Source organism: Pinus tabuliformis, chromosome 1_1, assembly GCF_031772625.1.
Source record: "Pinus tabuliformis cultivar Carrire ecotype Pingquan chromosome 1_1, CPIR1, whole genome shotgun sequence".
Taxonomy (NCBI): domain Eukaryota; kingdom Viridiplantae; phylum Streptophyta; class Pinopsida; order Pinales; family Pinaceae; genus Pinus; species Pinus tabuliformis.
This window is the reverse complement of record NC_142297.1, coordinates 343,590,305-343,613,337: the sequence shown is the minus strand read 5'-3', so window position 1 is coordinate 343,613,337 and position 23,033 is coordinate 343,590,305. Positions and strand designations below refer to the sequence as shown.

Genomic DNA, 23,033 nt, shown 5'->3' with positions numbered 1-23,033 from the left:
AATTGAAATTAAAAAAATATTAACACTAAGAAATTCGCTCGCCACCACGAAAGCATGTGGGCCGTCGGGGTGGGTGGGCGAGCGGGCGCGGGTGGGTGGGTGGGTCGTGCCGGGTGGGAGGGCAGGACGGTTGCCGTCGTGTCGGCGGGCGAGCGAGCAGGCGCAGGCACTGGGTGGGTCGTGCTGGGTGGGCGGGCAGGCCGGTGGCCACTGTGTCTACGGTCGCAGGCACTTGGTGGGCGGGTGGGCAGGTGGTTGCCAAGTGGGTGGCGGGTGGGCAGGCACCGGGTGGGAGGACAAGTAGGTGCGGGCGAGCGGTGGGTGGGCTAGGGGGTGGGTGTCAAGTGGGTGGGCGGGCGAGAGGGGCAGACGAGCAGGGGGCCGGTGGGCTCCGGGTGGGCGGGGGGGACGGGGCGGGTGGGCGAGCGAGCGGGGCTGGTGGGCAGGTGGGGGGGTGGGTGGGTGGGCTGGGGGTGGGTGTCAGGTGCGCAGGTGGGCAGGCAGGTGGATGGGCAGGACGGGCGGGTGGGCGGGCCGGTGGGTGGGGGTGTGGTCGGGTGGGGGGCGGGTGCTGGGTAGGCGGTGGGCGCCGAGTGGGCGGGCAGGTGGGCAAGGGGGTGGTCAGGTGGGCAGGCGGGTCGGCGCTTGGGTGTCGGGTGGGTGGGTGGGTGCCTGGGCGGGTGGGCACCGGGTGGTCGGGGGGGTGGGCGTGCGGGCGGGCCATAAGGGTGGCACGCGGTGGGGTGTCGCCCCACACCCTGCGCCACCCCGAAAGCCTGCCCGACCACCCTGAGTGGTCGGGCGGGCCGCCGGGGTGGCGAGGAGTGGGGTGTCGCCACCCACCCCACGCCACCCCGGCAGCCCGCTGGCTCGCCCGGGGTGGCCGTGTGATTCCGGGAATTGCCCGGCCACCCCAAGCGGGCGGGCAGGCCGCTGGGGTTACGCGGGGTGGGGTACCGCCCCTCACCCCGTGCCACCCCAGCAGCCTGCCCGCCCGCCTGGGGTGGCCAGGCGATTCTCGGAATCGATTGGCCACCCCGGGCGGGTGGGCAGGCCGCCGGGGTGGCACAGGGTGGGGTGCCGCTACCCACCCCATGCCACCTCGGTGGCCCGCAAGCCCGTCCAGGGTGACCGGACGATTCCAAGATTTGCCCGGCCACCTCGGGTGGGTTACCGGGGTGGCACACGGTGGGGGTGCCCATCTTTACTGGGCCCACCCTACTCATGACAGACGTATTGGTTAATTTGGCTCACAAAAAGTATTAATTAAAAAAAAACACTACTTCATTAAACTAATTTCATATGAAAATTTTCAAGGAAAAAAGTTTAACTAAACTTTTCATTGCGAGAACTCTTCATTGAATATGTTGTTGATAACAATGTAGCTGCTCCACAAATTTTCTCCAAGTCTTTCAACGAACATTAGAAAACCTTGATGTAATGTGAGTAATAGTGATAATGGACTTTAGTATATAGGTGAAATTACGGAGATGTTTTACCGTACGGTGAATGCAGAATTAATTAGTTTTAAAAAAATTTAACATGTTAATATTTTTATGGCGATGAAGGAAAATATGATAAAGCGAGGGGTGAATGTGGGAATAATTTGTTTAAGAATGTATTATAAAAATTAAAAAAAAAAAAACATTCAATTGTTTAGTAGATATTATATACTTTGACTATTAAAATAATTTAGATAGAAGTTGTAGTTTACAATTTTAACTTTAATGATTTATTTCATAAAAAAATTTAGTTACATTTTTCATTAAATTATAGAATAAAATAATGAAGAGAAATAAATCTCACAAACTTTTAGGAGGGAAATATTTTCGCAAATCGTTTTGGGGGGGAAATTTTTGGAGGGAAAATTTCATTCTCTAAGCTATATAATATCTTTAGGAGACTCTCCATTTGTATCATTCAACATCTTCTATTTGAAAGGGATGGATTATCCTGATAGTGAAGTTTCGATTTATACAGCATCAACATCTTCATCGCATAACAACTCTATTCATATGGATTAATATAGCAGGAAGTCTTCCACTATGAATAGAAAGTCAATTCTTCCACTTAGTCCTGATCCTAAGGACTATGAGAGCAGCACTGATGAAAGAGGGGATGGAGAGTTTCAAATAAATAAAGAATCACAGATTCCACTTAGTCTGAATTTGAAGGACTATGAAAGTAAGAGTGATGATGAGCTTGATGACAAATTTCAAAAGAATGGAGTGTCACAGTGTCCACTTAGTCCTAATTCTAAGGACTATGAGAGCAAGAGTGATGAAGAGCATGATGGTGAAGTTCAAAAGAATGGAGTGTCACAGTGTCCACTTAGTCCTAATTCTAAGGACTATGAGAGTAGCAGTGTTGAAGAGAATGATGATGAATTTCAAAAGAATGGAGTGTCACGGTGTCCACTTATTCCTAATTCTAAGGACTATGAGAGCAGTAGTCATGAAGAGCGTGATAACGAATTTCAAAAGAATGGAGTGTCAAAGTGTCCACTTAGTCCTAATTCTAAGGACCATGAGAGTAGCAATGATGAAGAGCAAGATGATGAATTTCAAAAGTATGGAGTGTCACGGTGTCTAGTTAGTCCTAATTCTAAGGACTATGAGGGCAGCAATGACGAAGAGCGGGATGATGAATTTCAAAAGTATGGAGTGTCATGGTGTCCAGTTAGTCCTAATTCTAAGGACTATGAGAGCAGCAGTGATGAAGAGTGGGATGATGAATTTCAAAAGAATGGAGTGTCACGGTGTCCACTTAGTCCTAATTCTAAGGACTATGAGAGCAACAGTGATGAAGAGCGTGATGATGAATTTCAAAAGAATGGAGTGTCACAATGTCCTCTTAGTCCTAATTCTAAGGACTATGAGAGCAACAGTGATGAAGGACAGGATGATGCACTTAGTCCTAATTCTAATGAGTATAAAGGTAGCAGTGATGAAGGACATGATGATGCACTTAGTCCTAATTCTATGGACTATGAGAGAAACACTGAAAATGCACATGAGGAAGAATATCCAATAAACATCGAGTCAAATTTTCCATTGAGTCCGAATTCTAAGGACTATGACAGTAGCACTAAAGAAGGGGAAGATGAAGAATATCCTCCAAGTTAGTATTTGAAAAGCACAACTGATATTCCTCTTAATGATGATGAAAATCCTTATACAAATGATGATCCAATGATGGAGATGTTGCCAAGAAATATTGTATCAAGGAGTAGAAGCAGACCTTTTCGTATCAATGCAAGATGTTCTAGTTATACAAGGGGAAGAGCAGAATATCTGACGAGAAGAAGTTCTATCAGTGCACTCATTTCAAGTGAATGTTGACAAAAAGATATCTTTAAACATATGTATTTCAAATTTTCATTAGAGTGCAGGAAGAGATATTTGTCAATGAATAAAAGCATGCGAAATTCACATTTAGTTGGGTGCATGCAATCTACATTGTCAAGTTATGATTATCATATTAAGACTTTATTTATCTATAGAAAAGCTTTCAAAATGTTTCATTCGATTGGGAATTTCCGTCTCTCGAGAATTCAAGAAAATTTGGAAAAGGATCCCACATTTTATTCAGAAGTACGCCATAAAAGACAGTTTGGGCCATTATCAAATACTGCAATGTCATGGATGAAAGATTTCTTTTCAAAGCATGGAGAGTGTATGCCAAATACAGAGACAATACATATTCTAGCTAATTTTTCAAGACGAGAAATCTACAACTTATACAAAGAATATGTAGAAGGTGCTGAGGGACATGGCCGGTTTATTACATATCAATATTTTGTGAAGGTATAGAAGAAAGAATTCAACAATGTCCGTATTCCTAAGAAGACAAGGATGGGGATTTGCAGTACATGTGCTTCTCTTAAATAAAAAAGGGACAAATGTGAAGGGTCAGAAAGAGGTAAGCATTCATAACTTTAACTTTTAAAATTGTATATTCATCAAGTATGAAAACATATTTCTTAATGTCTTTCTTTTATGTTGTGTAGATTCAATTGTCAAAGAACTTCAGGAGCATCACGAACAACAAAAAAACGAAAGGAAGAAGTTGTACAAGCATTGAAAGAAGTGTTATGATAATCCAAAAAAATATTTGGGTTTGATAATTGATGGTATGGACCAGAAGAAAACACTTTTACCACATTTTGTTGCACACCCAAAAATTTACAGGAGGAAAATTTTATTCAGTTTCACTTGGTCGGTTGTATGGTCTTCAATGGGAAAATGTTGCCAAGGGTGTACTTCACAGATCCAAATATTCATAATGATGCAAATCTGACCATAACCATAATTCATGATGTGCTTTTTCATTGGTCTGGTAATCTTCCTGAAGTTTTGTATCTACAATTGGACAACACTTGCCATGAAAATGGAAATCAGGTTGTTTTTGGATATCTAAACATGCTTGTTGAATTGAAAATTTTTCAAAAGGTAAAGGTTGATTTCCTTCTTGTTGGGCACACTCATGACCATCTTGATCAGATGTTCAGTCGTTTTTCAGTCACATTGAGGAGGAAGGAAGCTGGGAGCTTGCCATCACTAATTGAATGTATTAAGAAATCATATATGCCAGAGCCTACTTTTGATGTGTTGGAAGAAACTTTTGACATGCGAAGGTTTATTCTGGGATCATATGGTGAGGGGAAATGCATTGAACAACTTAATGACATTAGCTTCCAACATCAATTTCATATCAAAAAAATTGATGGGAAAACACTAATATGGGGCAACAAGTATTCAACTACTGCAGAATGGGCACCGTCATCAGGTTTGCAATTTTTGAAGTTCATTCTAGATCATCCAATATTTGCATAAAAAATATTGTTATTACAATCAGTTGGTGAAGTTCATAATGCACACAGAAAAAATATAGATATAAATTATTCTGATTGCTTGGAAGAAATTAAAAAATGTATTAGATATACATATGAGTACTTTGACATTACTGAGTCAGTTTGGTGGGAGTCATTTTTCAATAATCAAAGTGATATCATTTCAACAACAACAAATGAAGATATACCTTTGAAAAATCCATTTATTTGGCCACAAAATGTGTCAAATGAACATGAGGAAATAAACATTGTTGAACAACAACAATCTCAAGGTATTATTAATTCTTCACAGGTAGAGGAAAGAGAGATGTATATTGGTTCCAGAAGATCTCGTGCACAATGTGAAGCCATGGAAGACCTTTACAAGGGTTCAGTATAGGATATTAAGGAGGGTTGCATGATCGCAGTGCTAGCAGATGGAGATCCCAATGGCTATCCATTCTGGGTTGCTAAGGTTATAAAGGTTTTTACAGAAAATGAGGATGTTACAAGTGTTGAAGTACATTGGTATGCCACAAATACACACCCATTCAATGGTGTGTATAAGCCAGAGATGGTAGTTGACAAAAAAAAATGGCAGAAAGAGAAAAAGAAAGGGTACAAATATAAATCGCCGCTGCACAAACATATTAAAATTGGAGGATGTTGAGATGGGAGTCTGCTGAAACCAATCGTAGATCTAGAAGAATTTTGAAACTTGAAATGACGGGCTTGCATGTGGACTCAGATGGAGCACTAGTTGATGAAATAAAAGAATATGGAACATCTTCATCAGCATCTAGTCACTCATCTGAAGATGTGAATTCTCATGGTGTGCAAGAAATATGAGTGATTTTGAATAATTTTTTAAGACAGTTTATATAACTGATGTATGCATCGTATCTTGAAATAAAATTTATGATTTCCATATGGTGTTAAATGAGAAGTTATGAGGCATTTTTATGTTGTTGGATTACATGTCTTAATTATGATAATTTTTATTGTTTAAAATATCTACAATGCAATATTAAATTATAGATATAATGTATGTTTTATTCAATATAAAAATAATGACTTTTGAATTCATTTAGTGATGTAATTTGTTCATAATGTCATGGTTTTTTAATTTTATAGTTGAAAAATTTCAATTTCTTTTGTATCTAGCATGTTTTTTTTCCAGTGGAAAAATTGGTAACCTTTTATTAAAAAAATGAAAAGTTACACTAGCAGATGCATTGAAGCATTTCCATAAGTTTCCCATTGGGCTCGAGTGCTTTCGCACCCCACGCAACGTTACAAAAATAACGTGCAATTTGAAGAAGAAGAAAGGAATAGAGAGAAAAAAAGAAAAAAAAGGGAGGAGGTAGGAAAAAATGGGTTCCGGTAGTGAGTAAAAACTCACACTTCAAGTTTTTCTCCCCTTTTTCTTTTCGACCTTGCGCCACTCTCCTTGGGTGGGCTCGATCGAAGCTATGACTAACCGTGTTTCTGCTTTCTGAGAGCCTGTTTCCTTGTCTGAGTCTGAAGTATCTGAGTGGTGATGCCGTTTGATCCCTCCCATGCTCTGATCCTCGCTTGCCTTCTCTGCCTGATTTGGGTGGAGCTGTGAAGCCTTGTTATCTGATGTGGTTTCCTCCTGGGTCTCCATTTCTTGGGATACCTCAGCATTCTCTGCGGGGGTTTCTTCCTCTTTTGCTTCTGATTCTTCGTCCTTTGAGTTAGGGGGGGAAATTGCCATCCTTTCCTCTGCTTCCCTTTATGCTTTTTTTTACTGTTTGTTTTCTTGGCTTCTAGACATGAGCTTTGCAAGTGTCCTGTTTGCCTACAGAGCTTGCATCTGAAAGCAGTATTTTCATAGTCTAGTGCTTGTAGCCAATTTTGTTGTTTGTAGATCATCCTTACGTTGTCTGGCAACCCTTTACTTAGATCTACTTCCACACAAATGCGTGCAAAAGTGTAGACCCTTTCATCAATCCTTTCCAGATATGTTTTGATATATTTCCCTATGCTGTTCCCAATTCCTTCCAAAACTCGTTCACTCCGAAAGTGAAGGGGAAGGTTATATAGACGGACCCAAACTGGCACTTTGGATACAGTCATTTTGTTTGGATCGAAATCTGGGAACCATGGAGCCATTAACAGCCCCGATGTTCCCCAGAACCAAGGCCCAACACTGATGATTGTATCTCTGACTTCCTTGGATGAAAATCTAACTATAAAAAACCCCTTGGAGCATAAATGTATATCACATTCCATGGTCCAACTGGTGAAAATCCAGTGAAATAGATCCATTGGTTTTGGCCAAAAACTGTTGAAGCGACAGATTAGGGCCTGCGTTTCATAGGACTTAACGAAATCATCAAGCCCTGTAGAATCAAAATTAAGGGTTGGAGTTTGCCCTAGCTGATCCACTATGTATGGGCTAGGTGTATATCCGCCTTGATCTGGAGAGGACCCTGAATCTCTGTTACCTTGAAGAATGTTTTTGTAGGAGGAACCTCCCTTGGGTTGATCCTGAGGTGCTGTCTTTTTCCCCTTGTCTCCTCCTGAGAAGCTTGTCTGTCCCTGAGGTAGAGCCCCTCCTCTCAGCCTGAAGTTTAAAACAATGGTTTTTTCTGGACTAATCTCATAGCTTTCCAAAGTTCTACTGTCCTAGAGAGACCACCTACCACTAACCAGATGTTGGATGTAAACAGGATATCCAGTCAATGCCCAAATTTGTTGTTTCATCTGCATGATAGTGCTTTCTGCATGTACCCATACTAAACAGGATTTCCCCTCAGGGTTTTTAATAAAAATATGAAAACGGGTTGTTGTTACCTGAAGCCTGGGTTTTGGCTGAGTTTCTGATCTGCCTAAACCGGTGTCGCTGCAGATTGTTGTGTGCTCTAGCTGTAAACAATCTTCCAGATCTGACCTCTTAATAGGTCGTTCTTCCATTTGCATGTCGAGGTCTGCATACCCTCTGCTCGATCTATGCACATTGCCACCGATCTGCTGCTTGGGTTCTGGGTGTTCTCGAATATTGGTTAGATCGGGTAGATCCAGCCTAGATCTGTAGTGTTTTGGCCAATCCATTGTGAGAGGGAGCAGATCTGCATCATGCAGTCCCCCTTCGTTGGATGCAACTACTGAAACAGTATGAAAAAATGCAGATCCCAACCCTGTCGCTGCTTCAGCCATGAAGGAAGGGTTGGGTCTGATCATTGGAACGCAGAAATCGTCTTCATTCAGAGCCCCGTCACTGTCAAAAGCCCCTGCACTCATCATCGCCCTTTGCTCTGAATCCGTTGCGGAATCCAACCCTAACTTACCTGTTTTTCCCTTCAGGCTCTCCAAGTCTATCAAACGCTGCCGGAGATCTTTGTATCTAGCATGTTATGGTTGAGGACATGTTGAATTCATACTTAGGAAAGAAAAATGATATTCTACCAAAAACATTAATGTGTTTTTTTCCTCATAAAAAACTTTGTTTGGCACATAAAAATTTGGTTTTACTAGCATTTTTTAAACATTTTAAAGATTGACCCTAAAAAAAATCATCGTTCTAGTATCATCGCTTTTTTGTTTTCACGCTGTATTTTGCACGAAAATTTCGTTTTCACTGCCATTTTTAAAACATGTTCAAAAGTGACACTAAAAAACAAAAATCATCGTTCTAGTATACACACTTTTCATTTTTAGCATTGTTTTTGATGTTTTTTCGAGGTTTTTTGGCCAGAGTTCCTGTTTTGAGTTTATAGTTCCCGTTTCCAATTTTACATCGTTTTCTCCATGACTTTGACTTAACTAAACAAAGAGTGACTATGCCTGGATTGTTGCCTTGGTAATGTTGAAATGTCCTGCAATCTTTTCCTGTGACAAGATGCAATAGCCCTAATTGGACAACACTGAAACTAGCTCAATTCAGTGTTTAACTGCCATGACCAATTCCTTCATTTTCCCATAGCAGCTATGCTGCAATAGTCTCACATGGAGTGAGGGTTAATTTGCACATGGACATCTCTCTTTTGACAATGAAGGCAATTTCCTAGGCTCTCATCTAATATATGTTCCTAAGATATAATAAGTTTATGGTGTATGAATTATCATCATTCTTACTCCTTAGTTATATTATATGTGCTCCCTGTCTTTTTGCTCATGGCTGAAATAAATAACTCTCCATTGAATTTCTATTAGCATCACTCATAAACTTTTGATTGATTGATTCTCTATGAAATGCATTATCTCTGAGTTACTCATGATCCACTTTCTTGCTGAGTGAGCTAAATTTTTTATTTTTAATATATTTTTGCCTTATACTATTTCCTATGACGGATGGCATATGATAAGTAGGAATCTTTTCACTCTATAGAAGATATTCATGGCCTTGTGTATGGTCAAGAAGATTCCTAAACCTCAAATGACAACAATCTACTATTCAAAGTTAACATAGATATTTTGGATATTAAAAAGTCATTTGTATCATGCTTATGCATGGTACAAGCTCTATATCCTCCAGAAAAGATACAATAAATACTTAGCATAAAAGGATTTGTAGCTGATGGCATCATTTGGATTGTTGGCTGCCATTGTGAAATGGGATGAGGGAAATGTGTAGAAATATCATATTCTAGAAACCATTTATCTTTGGTTGGGAGTTTACCCATATTTCCCATGATGTAAATAGTTATAATGTCATGTTGAGTAGATTTTTTCAAACCTTTAAGAAGGTATCACTATCGAATGGGGGCTAGAAATCTAAAATGTTATCTATTGAATTAGATATAGGAGTATATTTGTCTAGATGGGAAGGTTGATATAGTTTGATCTTGTAGGAATTAATTATTGGAGAATACCCTATTGCAGAGGAAGCTTTGGGTTGAATGAAATTTCATGAACATACTATAGAATCTGTGAGCTAAATTATTTTTATTTTTAATATATTTTTGCCTTATACTATTTCTTATGACAGATGGCATATGATATGTAGGAAGATTTTCACTCTATAGAAGATATTCATGGCCTTGTGTGTGGTCAAGAAGATTCCTAAACCTCAAATGACGACAATATGCTATTCAAAGTTAACAAAGATATTTTGGATATTAGAAAGTCATTGGTGTCATGCTTATGCATGGTACAAGCTCTATATCCTCCAGAAAAGCTACAATAAATACTTAGCATAGAAGGATTTGCAACTAATGGCATCATCCAGATTGTTGGATGCCATTTCTATGATGCCCTATGATCACACGCATGGGGCTCACCATTTTGATTTGGAGAATGATAAGGAAAGAAGTTCAAGAATGGCTAGTCTTCTAAGTTTTGGGATTTAGTTTGGATTCTAAAATGGATACTAGAGAAGTGGTAAGTTATTTCAATGAAAAGGCTTAAGTCCATCTATCACTGTTTCATATGTTTGCATTTGTATAGGTTTTTCTAGTATAAGTATTATATTTTATGCTTAGTTCAAGGAGTTTTCTTCCAATATGTATAATAATAATATGTTTTTGGGCAGTTGTCATGCTTAACACTTCTATCTGAAGTGGTAAGTAATAGGTACAAAGATCATTAAATAGTTTATTTTTGAAATTAAGTCTTTCCTCGATGCTGCTGAGAAGTCAGAGCACACATATATTCTTCTAAGCACTTTTTATGCTTGTACGGGTTACCTCCCATGTCGTTCCATATGTACCTTGTTACCTCCCAATGTACCTTGTTACCTCCAAACTTGCAAGTAAACTGTTACCTTCCATATGAAGAATTATCAGCCACTGAGACAGAAATCAATGTTTCACCTGCCAAAGGTCCCAATGTTCAATCAAAAGCAGTACCCATAGCAGCAACTCCACCTCCTGTCCTAGATCTTCTTGGTTATTTGATAGGTTTAGGCAATGCACTTGTCCCTAGAGATTAGTGAGCAGTAGGCTCTGGGTGGGTATTAGATAGTCAATTCCATTTCATTTTGTAAATAACAAATGGAAAAAATTGGCTTTATTGTTGTTAGATGTGAATTGTATTTACTATGATAAGCGTCAACCTGATTAAAGAAACTTGTGATATTTGGTTAATGCTTTGTGCAGGCCTCCATTGCCTGTTTTACTTGCAACATCATTATGTCAAGGCCTTCAGATCAATGGGAAATTTATATGGCATGATGGTCAAATTTTTTATAGCTTGAAGCTTTAGAATAACTCTTTTGGTCTTGCAGTTGCTGGACCTCTACAGGTACAGTTCATAAAATGTGAAAATAGTTGAGATATTAGTTCTATTTACTGTAAATATTGCTAGTTTAATAGGATGTAGATGCACATCTATTTTGAGTCCTTTTCCTAAGTTTCATTCCTAGTAAATTAGATGCCACCATTGTAGCCTGGTAGCTCAGCACACACACTGCTACCAATGGTACTATTTCAAAACATATCTCCTGGACTGGCAAACGCTCTTTTGTAGGTGGAAGCAAAAAATAATCAACAACTTGTTTGGTATTTTAATGATAATATTTCATTTGAAGTTTTCTTCACTGAGGATGGTAGGATGGAGCGTGCAACATTTCTGGATGTAATAATGAATGATAGGATCTAAATTCTAAGCTTTGGAAGTTTTCTTCATTGAGGATGGCAAGATGGAGCGTGCAACATTTTTGGAGGTAATAATGAATGCTAGGACCATTCCCTCTCTGCCACTCTGCCTGCGCCTTCGACTCTATTGGATTTTTAGGAATTTTGGGTTAGAAGGATTGGGCAGGATGGACAAGTCCAAGAGATCAAAACGGGAAGAGGAAGAGCAGATAGACGGTGAGCTTGTTCTCTCCATTGAAAAGCTGCAGGAAATCCAGGATGAGCTTGAGAGGGTAAGTTCTCATGCACTCTTAAAACTGTTTTTTGGGGTTATTTTATTTTATTTATTTATTTTTAAACTGGTTTTTTTCTCATCTTTTTTAAAACATTTTGCCCATTCCTTTCACTATGTATTATTATTTTTATTTATTGGTGCATCTGTGGATTGATTGAATTCCGTAAGCAAGAGGTGAGAAATACAATTGCATAGCCTGCGTTATATAGAAGTAAGCGAACTCCAAACTCAGATTTGAGAACCATCTACACTCCCAACCAGGGTCAAGTTTTTAAGTTTTCATGTATTAAATTTACATGAATCACATCATCAATCATGCAAAGACCAGCGTCACGAGGACGACATATTGTGGATGCCGTGTTGGGCAGATGAGTTATTCTTTTTGAGATTGAAGTGTTTAATCATAAATGTGATTTGTTTAGTATTTGTGACTGTTCAAAAACTTTTACTTTTATCATGGGACCCACTAACCCTTTAGCATAATCTTGTAAGCAACTTTTTTTCGTAGTGGACTTTTACCTTGTGAATTTAGGTATCACATGTCGCTTTATACTTCGGAAGGAAAATCTAGTGTGGTTATATGAAAATCTTGTGTATGTGGTATACTTTTTAATTATTATTAATAATAAGGTAATCTTGCATTGAATTTAGGTATCACATGTAGCTCTATACTCCGAAGGAAGTATATGTGTGGTATACTTTTTAATTTTTTTTAATAATGAGGTCTTTTTTATGTAAGATAATAATAAGTTTGTTTATGTAAGATAGGTTTTGGTAGACTTGTCAATAAATGTTTTTTTTTCAAACTTTTTGAGAATTTATTTCAATAGAATCACTCGATTCATTATTTTCCTAGAAATTTATTTTTGTGGTTAATATTATTAAAAATGTATATAGTTTTTGACACACGTGGTTAATATTATTAAAAATGTATATAGTTTTATCTAGTATCAAGTGCTTTCATGTAATAATATTAGTTGTGATGAATCTCTCAAATCAATTGTGATGAATCTCTCATACTACTTTATAAACCATTCATTTGAACTTAAGTTGGGGTGGTGGAGAACCTATGGCCTCTGTCATATTTTGTTTCAAGTTGAAAAGAAGTCTCATAAAGCCTTTCCTTTGACCCCTATGATTTTGTTTTTTAGGAAGGAGTTTGAGATTGTAAGCATTGTAGTCATTTTAAAATTTCATGAATAAAGCTAGCCTTGATGATCTCATCCACAAATTAAGGCATTGTGTTATGTAAGCTTATTTATGATTTGTAATTATTAGCACAAGACACCATTAAAATCATGTGAATAGTTGGCATCTTCAATATACAAGTCTCAATAAGAGCTATTCACATGTTGCAAGTAAATCCAAGGATTATAGAAAGACAAATGTGATGTGATGGATGATCAAATTCATGTATACTTTGCAAAGAAAAGGTTGCAAGATATTTCAAAGATTAACAAGGTGTCACAATCACAAGATAACCTTGTACTTGTTGAACCACACATGGTATGTTGAAGGAGAATGGTAGTTTTAAAAACCATTGGAAAAGCCTCCATGTAACACTCATAAATTGCTATGCTCTTGACCTGCGAGAAATTCCAGAATACCAAATATGCAAAGAAATACAACCCAGAACATAGAACAAAATAAGAAAAACAACAAGTATTTTATTATTAAGAGATGAAAGAAGTGTTCACTTGCCTCTTCGAGGGGGCAACCTCCAACATAGCATAGCTCAATTACAAAATAAGACTGGATATATCTCAATGGGGAGTCTCTATCCTTTATATGTGATTCATAAATACAATACCATGGGTCATTACCATGGTTCTCTCAATACCATCTATCTAATACCATGGCCCGTTTGCAACTAACTGTGGTCCCTTTCTTAAATGCAGGTCAACCACTTACAATTATTAATACGAGCTTTATTGACTCTTTGACTAACTATAACTATGACTCGACCCTATTACATAAATAAATGGGTTAGGGTTGGACCCTAACATAGATCCCAATGAGGTTTCTTGCAATCCTTATACAATGGCTGGAAAAGTAATTAGTGATGACTTGATTTTCAACCAAAATAAATAAAAAAGGGGAATTTATCTAAATGACAAGGGAGTATTAATCCCAACTAATTATGTCCAATGGAAGTTCAAGTTCATGGTTTGAAAATATCATCTAGAAAGTTATTATTCATGGAATTCCATTAAAATTTACAAGCATAGAACCTACCAAAATTTGGAGCCCCATTTCAAATATCAAGCATTTTCCACTACCCCAAAGTTGTAAAATATTCACATATTCTTGTTTTTCTACTTTCATTTTACATTTTTAATTAGTAGTAGGATTAATACCATTCCCTATGGCTTCCAAAGAAATATGTTGTTCCTTCTAAAAACCATTTCTCACAACCCTAAAGATGAGAGCCTAGTTCACCATGAACTATATATTTTCACAACCTACGTTACTAGGGAAACACCATACAAGATTTTCCATGTAACGTTTGGAAAATTGTAGGATGCTTGTGATTGAATTCCCACCTAGGATTGTGTCTCTCTATGTGCCAAAATTGATAATCCTTCTCAACAAGCCATGATGTCCATTGATTATTCTTGAATTACTTTTCCTATAACTACTACATTTATTTATCAGATGTCAATACTATATAAGAATTTTGCAGACTTGGACAATGAAAATCCTTCATCGCAATATTTAAAACCATAAAACAAATTCAAGTAAAACACCTATTGCCTCATTGCCTCCGAAAAGGAGTCCCTCTCCTTGAAATTATCTTTCCTTTCCAAATCCTTCTAGAGAAGCAATTTTGGTGATTTCTCTCATACTAGAATATGATGATGATGATACTATAGATGAAGCTACCTTGGGAATGATGGAAAATATTTTTTTCTAACTCCCCAATTAAAAACACACTATGATAAACATAAATACCATGCTTATATACATGTTAGGGATTTATTTAGTAAATAAATGTAATGTATAAACAGTACCTCTTGGATTTATATCTTGAGCATATCATATTATCCTTAATAGTGGAAGTAATGTTTCTTGAATATTTTACTTAAAAAAAGAAATTGCAATGGACACTAATGGTGATAATTCTATCAAAACATTTTAGAGTATCTTAAGAAATCCTACTTGGCTTATAGGGCTCTAGTAACATGCAAATATTTTATCATTGGATCATTGCTTTCTATTTAGTCTAAGAAGTTTATGATTAAGAGCTTTCCAAGATCTATAAAACCACAAAGTTAAAATAAATTAGTCATGAAGATCACAAAGTATGCTACCCTAATTGAGAATATAGATTGTTCACTTTATCTCTTAGCAAATGCAAATATGTATGTTAATCTGGTTGCTAGAGACAAATCCCTAATTCATAGATCTAATTCTAACTAGAATTGTGATACCTTCTCCATAAATTTCTAAAGAATCTTAACTATGCCTTAAAAATGTATCTCCAAGCATTAATGTTGCACAAGATATTACTTATTGATTTTGGGCTTGGGATGAGAGAGATAAAAGAGAGATTGACCATTCTCAAATTAAACACTCACTTTTCCATACATAATTTCCCTTTTTTACCTTGCACCATGTACCAATTTTTTCTAATAATATTATAAAGCTTGTCATGTGCATAAGTAGGGCATATATCAAAAGGTATAATGTACCAATGAGTTAGGAAAGCTTCCATAGGGCATATCTTGGAAAGTATAGAAAATCAATGGATAAAAGTTTTACCTCATGTAACATGAATATCTTACTTTTATCTCCTCACATTTTCACTGTCTAAAATATCACAAAATGGAAAAATGACTCATTCACTTCCTAAACCAAATTTTTTCTCCACTTTTAAAATGTCAATAGTATTCCCTAGGTTCTTTTGCACACTTTGAATCTCTTTGAGCTTAGATGTTTTTCATTTATACTCAAGTCACCACTACTTGTAAAATTGGGTGAGCTAACTCATACTACATGGCTTAGTCAACTTGACATAATCTTATTTCATATGTCCTCATTGTGTTGGAGTTAGCATGAGCAACATATATCAACATATACCGTTGGAAATGTCCAAGAATAATCATTTGAACCATATATTGTATGCTCCCATTTAAACTAGGTATTTAGAGTAAAAATGAATTCAAAGATAAGATATCCAATTTGGCATCAAAAGTCCAACAAGAATATTTCCAAAAATCTTCATCTTACAATCTTTATCTTCAACATCTATAGTCTTCCAATATCTTTCACATTAATTAAAATAATATTTCCAACAATCTTTGTTGGAGAAATGACATGAACCCATGATTTCCACAATTTCTATCTTGAGGGTTGGGCTTAAATGGATATCGGGCACATTAATGTCAACTAAAGAGCAACCCCTAAACATGAAATACTTTAGGATAGTTTTTTTGGGATTTTTACCCATAACATTAGGAATTTCCCATGGTAAAAGTAGGTTGTTTGTTTGAGTTGAGCCTAATGTAAAACTATAAATAAGTATGCAATGTTGTATGATAGGTATGGCTAATAAATGGACCATGCGAAACAAACATTCTTGTAGATTAACTCTTTTTTTCAATTTACAACAAGTGCACCAAGGGCCTGGTTTTGTGAAGGCTTCTAAGGTTAACAGTATTGGGGCCCTTGGGCCTAATAAAGTATTACAGGTGCTTAAAATTTAGTTCGTGATTTAGGCCTTATGCCTTGTCCTAAAGCCTTTGGGAATTAACAAAAGCACTATCATAACTATTAAAAATGGTGCTTGAATGTCTTAGTAATCGTTTCTAGCATTGAAGCCATAATAAGTGAATTTCACCAAATTGGTTACCCAACTAAAACTGGAACCTCAACTAAAACCTATGAATGCCATACTTACGTCAGGAAATGATTTCAGAGTGATAATAAGGTCACAATATTATATCTCTCATGCAATCGAATTAAGGATGATGGCTCAATGTTTTATTGATGCATATATCATTGTTAATGGAGTAGGTAGACTACATTACTCCTCTAATGGGCTTCTTGATATGCCTGTAAAATTGATAATGGATATAAGTCCTATTTAATGTGCACAAACTTGAAGTAAATAGAAAATATTAGCTAAAAGAATCGGAAAGATTAGTGACAAATCCTGAAAGAAAAGGTTCAAAGGTCTATGAAACTTAGCAACATATCTATTATTATTATTATTTTGATAGTCTAGATCAAGAAGCACAAAAAGAAGAGGTAAAGGATCCCTCTCCTAAAGTCTAACGGTCAATGGAATTTAGAAACATATCTATTTTTTTTATTGTTTGGATGAAGAAGCACAAAAATAAAAAGTGAAGGATCCCTCTGCTACTCTTGAGTGTACTTTCAACAGTGATATTCCAACACCTACCATTCACAATCCTATACATAATAACGATTTTACTTTTTCTTGGGATAAAGATAATATTATAAAATTAAAAGAAGAAATAACTCAATTAGAAATGCTAGAGAAACATGTGAAAGGGGAAAATGAGAATCTCAAAGAAACAATCATAAGATACTAAAGTGAATGTATTATTGGTATCACAAAAACTCTAGGCTAAAGAAGACAAATAACGTACTTGAACAAAAAAACAAGGGTTTAAAGACAAAGATGTTAATGAAGAATCCAACGTGGTCCATTTCCGTGATAAAGAAAGTAGCCATAAGTAACTTGGATATTTTGATCCAAGCTGCTAAAACTATCTTCTGAATTGCAGTATTATCCAATTTTTTAAAAACTTTCTAACTTGCATGTGGGCTTGCAACACCCTAAGAACCTGAAAATGTTGGGAAATGTTGATAGAAAAAAATGACCTCAGCAGCATCAAGGAGTGATCCAGGTGGCTCCAGAGAGACACGCAGGACAAAGAGGGCTTATGAATGCTCAAAAATCAAAGTGCTCAGAATGACTTTGACCCAGGACCAGAGCGTAGATCTCGTCGTCCTGATCTCGGAGGTGTAAACAATTTGTCAATCCGAGCTCGTATGAGGGAGAACAGACCAGTCAAAGTTTTGGTCAAAATTGGGGTGTGGGCAAGGTTTAAGTGTCCTACAATTTGACTAACCCCGAGGCGTAAACCTAGCTCCCGGAATTGGTAAAAATTGTGGCCTCGTTAATTTTCCCAATGACCCTTATTTTCTAAAAATTTAAAAACAACCCCCTCATTATAAATATCAAAAAAAAAATCATAAATGAGGTGGCAGGCCACCAACCCCGGCACCCCAAAATTTCATAACGAAAATATTTAAAAAATAACATTAAATTATATATTAATTATTTAAATATCGTCTCAACTATCTTATGTACTGAATTAGTGTTTATATTAATAAAATATATTCTAAAACTAAAATAAAAGGATAAAAATTATATATTAATAATTTATTTTAATATCAATGTTAAAGATAAAAGTGCAATAATTATCATTCTATATAAATTTTCAAGTTGAAGTATATAAATTTCTAATAGTAAAAATTGCGTAGTCTAACAAGGCGGAGGAGTTGCTCGGAAAGTTATGGAAATTCCGATTATATTTAGTGAAAATCCGGAAAGGATTTTTGTAAATCCAAATTATAATTGTTAAACTTCAAAATGTTTTTGATTGTGTTGAATCCATTTCCACCATCAAAAACATGATTCAAACACTGCCTCTACAAGATTTTTTAAATTTTTTTGGGTAGATTCCGGCCACTTTTCGTAGCCCAGGCAATTCCTCCGCCTCGTTAGACGACTCCATTAAAAATTCTAAAATATGTTGATAAATTATAACTACTAACTTGTATTTTTTAAAATATCCATTAATAATATAGCCTCACCATTTCGAAACTTAAAAGGAAAATTCATATAATATTAAGTTAATAAATAATTTTATGAAAATTACTTTAAAAACTTAAATTATATTATCTTAATATTAATAGTTTACACTATATTAATTTTAATTAATTTAAAATACAAAATTGTATTTTACTTAATTAAATTCCTAAAATAATTTAAATAAAATATACAAAACACAATCTTAAAATTTATTAATAATTTAATAAATAATTATTTTCTTTTAATATAAAATTTAATATATATATATATATATATATATATATATATATATATATATATATATTATTTAATTTCTATCTAAACTATATAAATAATATGTTTATATACGCGCCGTTACATTTGATACGAGTCTAGTGGCCCACGTGGCCGGCCCCAAGCGGGCCGCCCCAAAACAAGTTATACCACCCAAAACAAGACCTTGTATGTCAGATTTATTCGCACGCGCAATGTGACAGAGGAGTTCTTCTTCTTGGATTTCTTCACGCGCAAAGGGGCAGAGTTATTTTGCTTGGGCGGAAAAAAAAAATTGAAATCTTTATTATTAATAGAGTTCAGGCTTCTGTGATCCATATCAATTTAGAGAGAATTTTTTTTTTTTTTTTTTTTTCGGCGAAAATCACAAGGAATATCATTTGTCGACGCGTTTCGAACCAACCAGTGTGGTTCATCTTTATTATTGTTAGAGTGAAAAATGTAAATATTTTTAAAAACAATCTTTGTTCTGGAAGTAGTGTTCATTGACTATTTCATTTAAAAAGAATAAATTGCAATGGACCTTAACCCCATTGCTGAATGGTGATAATTTTGTCAAAATATTAGAAAAACCATGAAGAAAGTCTACTTGGCTTATAGGGCTCCACTAACATGCAAATATTGCATGATTGAATCCTGTAATATCCCAACATCAAAATTTTAATGAGATATGGTACACTCTAGGTGTTCTAATGAAATTCTTGCACTAAAAATACCTAACATAATAAAGATCTAAGAATGCAGCCTCTTCTTTATGTAAATAAATAGATGGCTTGAGATTCCAACTGAGTTTCCGCCATTTTGGTTGCCCCACTTCTAAGAGCCATGTCTCTAATTCCTCCAATTTCTGAAGGTCTATGGTTGACTTTGTTCGTTGCAATTAAGATCCAAGTGTGAAGAACTTAGCTCCTCTTCCTTGTCCTTCTTTCACTTCCCATGGGAATTTTTGTTGCATAATGGCATAGACAATTTTTGAGAAAGACTTGCTATTCTATTATAAAGTGGTATTTCTAAGAAAAGGCCCCATGCTTCTTTTATTTTGTCTAGAATTTTGTCCAAAATTTTATGAGTGTTTTCTAGGGAAAGTCCCCTCTCCCCTCATACCAAAGCATGAATACACTAATTCTTCAATGGATTTCGCCCCAAGATAAGGTAAATACAAACTTGATTGGTAATAGTAAGATGATTGTACCACCTCCTTCCTTCCCTATTCCCTTTTTTTTTTTAACACAAAATCTCCTTTCTATCGTCAAACTCCAAAATTTGACAAACCCCTCGTCAAATGCTAAAACCAATAAAAATTTTCAAAACTATAAACATGGTTTAGTCCATAACCCACCATCTTTCATGCTTCCACACTGAGATTATTGAGCGGAAAATTTATCTAGATGGAAAGAGAATCAGTTTTCAGGTAAAGACTTAGATCTTCATACGCTAATCAAGAGTCTGTGGACCCAATAATGATGCCCTTGCGAGTGATCAATGGATCATGTGTGACATTTAATTTGATGTTAGAGGTTTCAAATGTATAGGCATAAGACTATATTCAACAATGATAAACCTCTACACCAATCCAACCACATAATGCAGCATACTATATAACGAAAAGAGGCATAGCATTACTTTATTTAATTATGGTGACCCACCATGAAATCTTTTGATGAAATATAATTTACTCGATTCTGCAAAAACACGGTGTCTTTGCCTCTATAACTAATGTGTGAGTGATCTTGATGTAGCAAGATCAATTTATCTACTGTAATAAAACAATTACTTTGGCGTGCACCTGAAGAGGACCATGGTTGGCTCCTTGACCGATGCTACGGTAAAAATAATCTTGTCTCTGCTATTAAGAGTGATGACAACTTTTGGCTTCCATAATGAATCGATGGTCAATGCCAGAACCGAAGCCTATGAAACTTGCTCGGCTCCTTCTTGTGCTTAGAGGGTTGTGGTGATAGTGCAACGCCTAGGTTATGTCCACTTCCTTTCACCTGGAACAGATATGGGGACGCTCAACTCCTTTCTCTGCTCAGACAGTTGTTGTGATAGTGTTTTGGTAATGCAACCAATGCTCAAGCTATATCAACTAATCAACATGCAACACTCATACTCCCTTTCACCTTCCAATGAAACGAAACAGAGGCTGAAACCAATCTAACACCTCTACTCAATATATGGCTCGGTGTTCATTTTAACACACAAAAATACCCTCCTCGCGACCTCGACTGCAACTGAGAAACATCACTCTTCAGATCAGCAATGCGACTGTCTAGTTATGAGTGCCTCCAAATCCCTTCTGTCAATGGTATAGTCCCATGCGATTGATTCGATGGGTCTGCACAATTTTCAGCCGGCCTCCTTGCTCTAGTGATTTGAATACTCCCTTTCGTGGTGAGGTGCCTCCCGGAAGGTGAAACGGTGGATCAAACCATTGTTGACCTGATGCATAGCTCAATAATGTCGGTAGATTGTTTTGATGCAATCTATGCCTATGGCTATTGGTTCTATCCTCAATGGCCCTCAGATTCACTTGCGAAAGAAAAAATATTCCGCACTCTCTCTCTATTTAGCTCGGTCTTCTTTGATGAAAGTGTTATCACCAGAAAATGATCATCTAGCCTAATTTACTAGATGGATCAAAGTACACCATGTAAAGTCAGTTTTACCATAGTAAAATTGCTTTCATTGTGAGAAATTACTTAATAAACCACCTTTGTTAAGTAATTTATAATTAAACCAATGAAGAATAATTAAATAAATCACAATTTATTTTATTTTCTTCTAGGAAAAATTACTTAAACCATTGTTCAATTATTATTCCTTGTCATATTTGACCCAATTATGAAAAATCAAAAGATAAATTATTAATTATCTTATTTTTCACTAGGAATAATTAATTAATCACTAATTAATTATTATTCCTTGTCAAACTTGACTAAATCCCTTAGGAATAATTAAATAAATCACTATTTATTTATTATTCCTTAAGCAATTTGTTGAGATGATAAATAAATCTTTTATTTATTTATTATTTCTAAATAAAAGTTTAAATACGTTTTCCCTCCTAATATAATAAACTATTCCAAGTGGCTATTCCAAGAATGGGGTTAATAATATTTTATTATTATTCATTATTCGAGGATAACTCAATATTTTGTTATAAATAGAGGGGTTTCCATTCATTATTCACTTTCGATTATTTTCGTTGTTGCACTCATTGCTGTAACTCTTATTATTTTCATTGCCGCACACCATTTCTCTCCCATTTGAGTTCCCATTAAGCTCAAACATTTTATTTGTTGGGTTTTCACATTATAGAGGAGAGAGACTCTACACAAGCTGAAGACGTTTTAGGATAGACAAGAACCCATCCCATAGAGGGGGACTGGTAAAATTTATTTGTTCCCTTCACAAGTGTTATGATAAAATATATTCTTTGTATATCTGGTTTCCATTGGATGATTGGAGTTATTACTGTTTATTTTTGTTGTTTAACTATGATTGTGTCATAGGTCAGGAATTTGCTAGGTTTTGTTTCTATCATTTGCTACAAATCTACAATTTTTAGTAGCCATTTTTATTGTTCAGACTGTTTGTCATCCACAGTCTTAAGTGGGTTCTTTTCATACAACTTTGAGACGAAAACACTACAACAAAATTGGCAACTCCATTGGTTTTTTACTTCAGATCCAGAAACTTGGGTGAACTTCAGTTTTCAGGTTAGGGTTTTTTTTTTTTTTTTCAAACTCTTAATGTTATTTATTAGCTTTCTAACCCTAGATATGTCAAATTTCTAACTTCTGCAAGTTTTCTGGTCTTTTCCGCAGGTCACAAGAACGAGCTACGATAGAGATGATAGTTTTTTTCTAAGATTTTCCGACTAGAAATCAAGGATCAGAAACCACAATTTTTAGCCCAAAAGGTGCGATCTCAAGTCTAAAGTGCATATGTCACCCCAAAAACTGTGATCCCCCTAAAAATAGGTTAGTACCTGCAATCTTAGGGTTTTTGGGTTTTTATCATATCTGTTTCTATGTTTTGTCAAGAGCTGTGTGTTGGGTTGTTTGACCTCTATCTCATCCTGCTTAGGCCTTGATCTACTTTGATTTACTCGTCAAAGTGGAATTTATCCCCTTAGGGCTTCTAGTACGCTTCCACCTTTATAGGAGGAGTTTAGCTGAGTAAGAAGTCTGAGTTTCTCCAGCACTTTCAGCCATATTTTCCAGATCCGTACCCTTTTCTTTT

General features: G+C 36.3%; 1 pseudogene; it reads left to right on the top strand.

Moving 5' to 3' along the window:
• LOC149212988 (uncharacterized) overlaps positions 1-1,244 on the top strand; it is a 54,903-nt pseudogene extending 53,659 nt beyond the window's left edge.
• Positions 1,245-23,033: the final 21,789 nt, after the last annotated feature.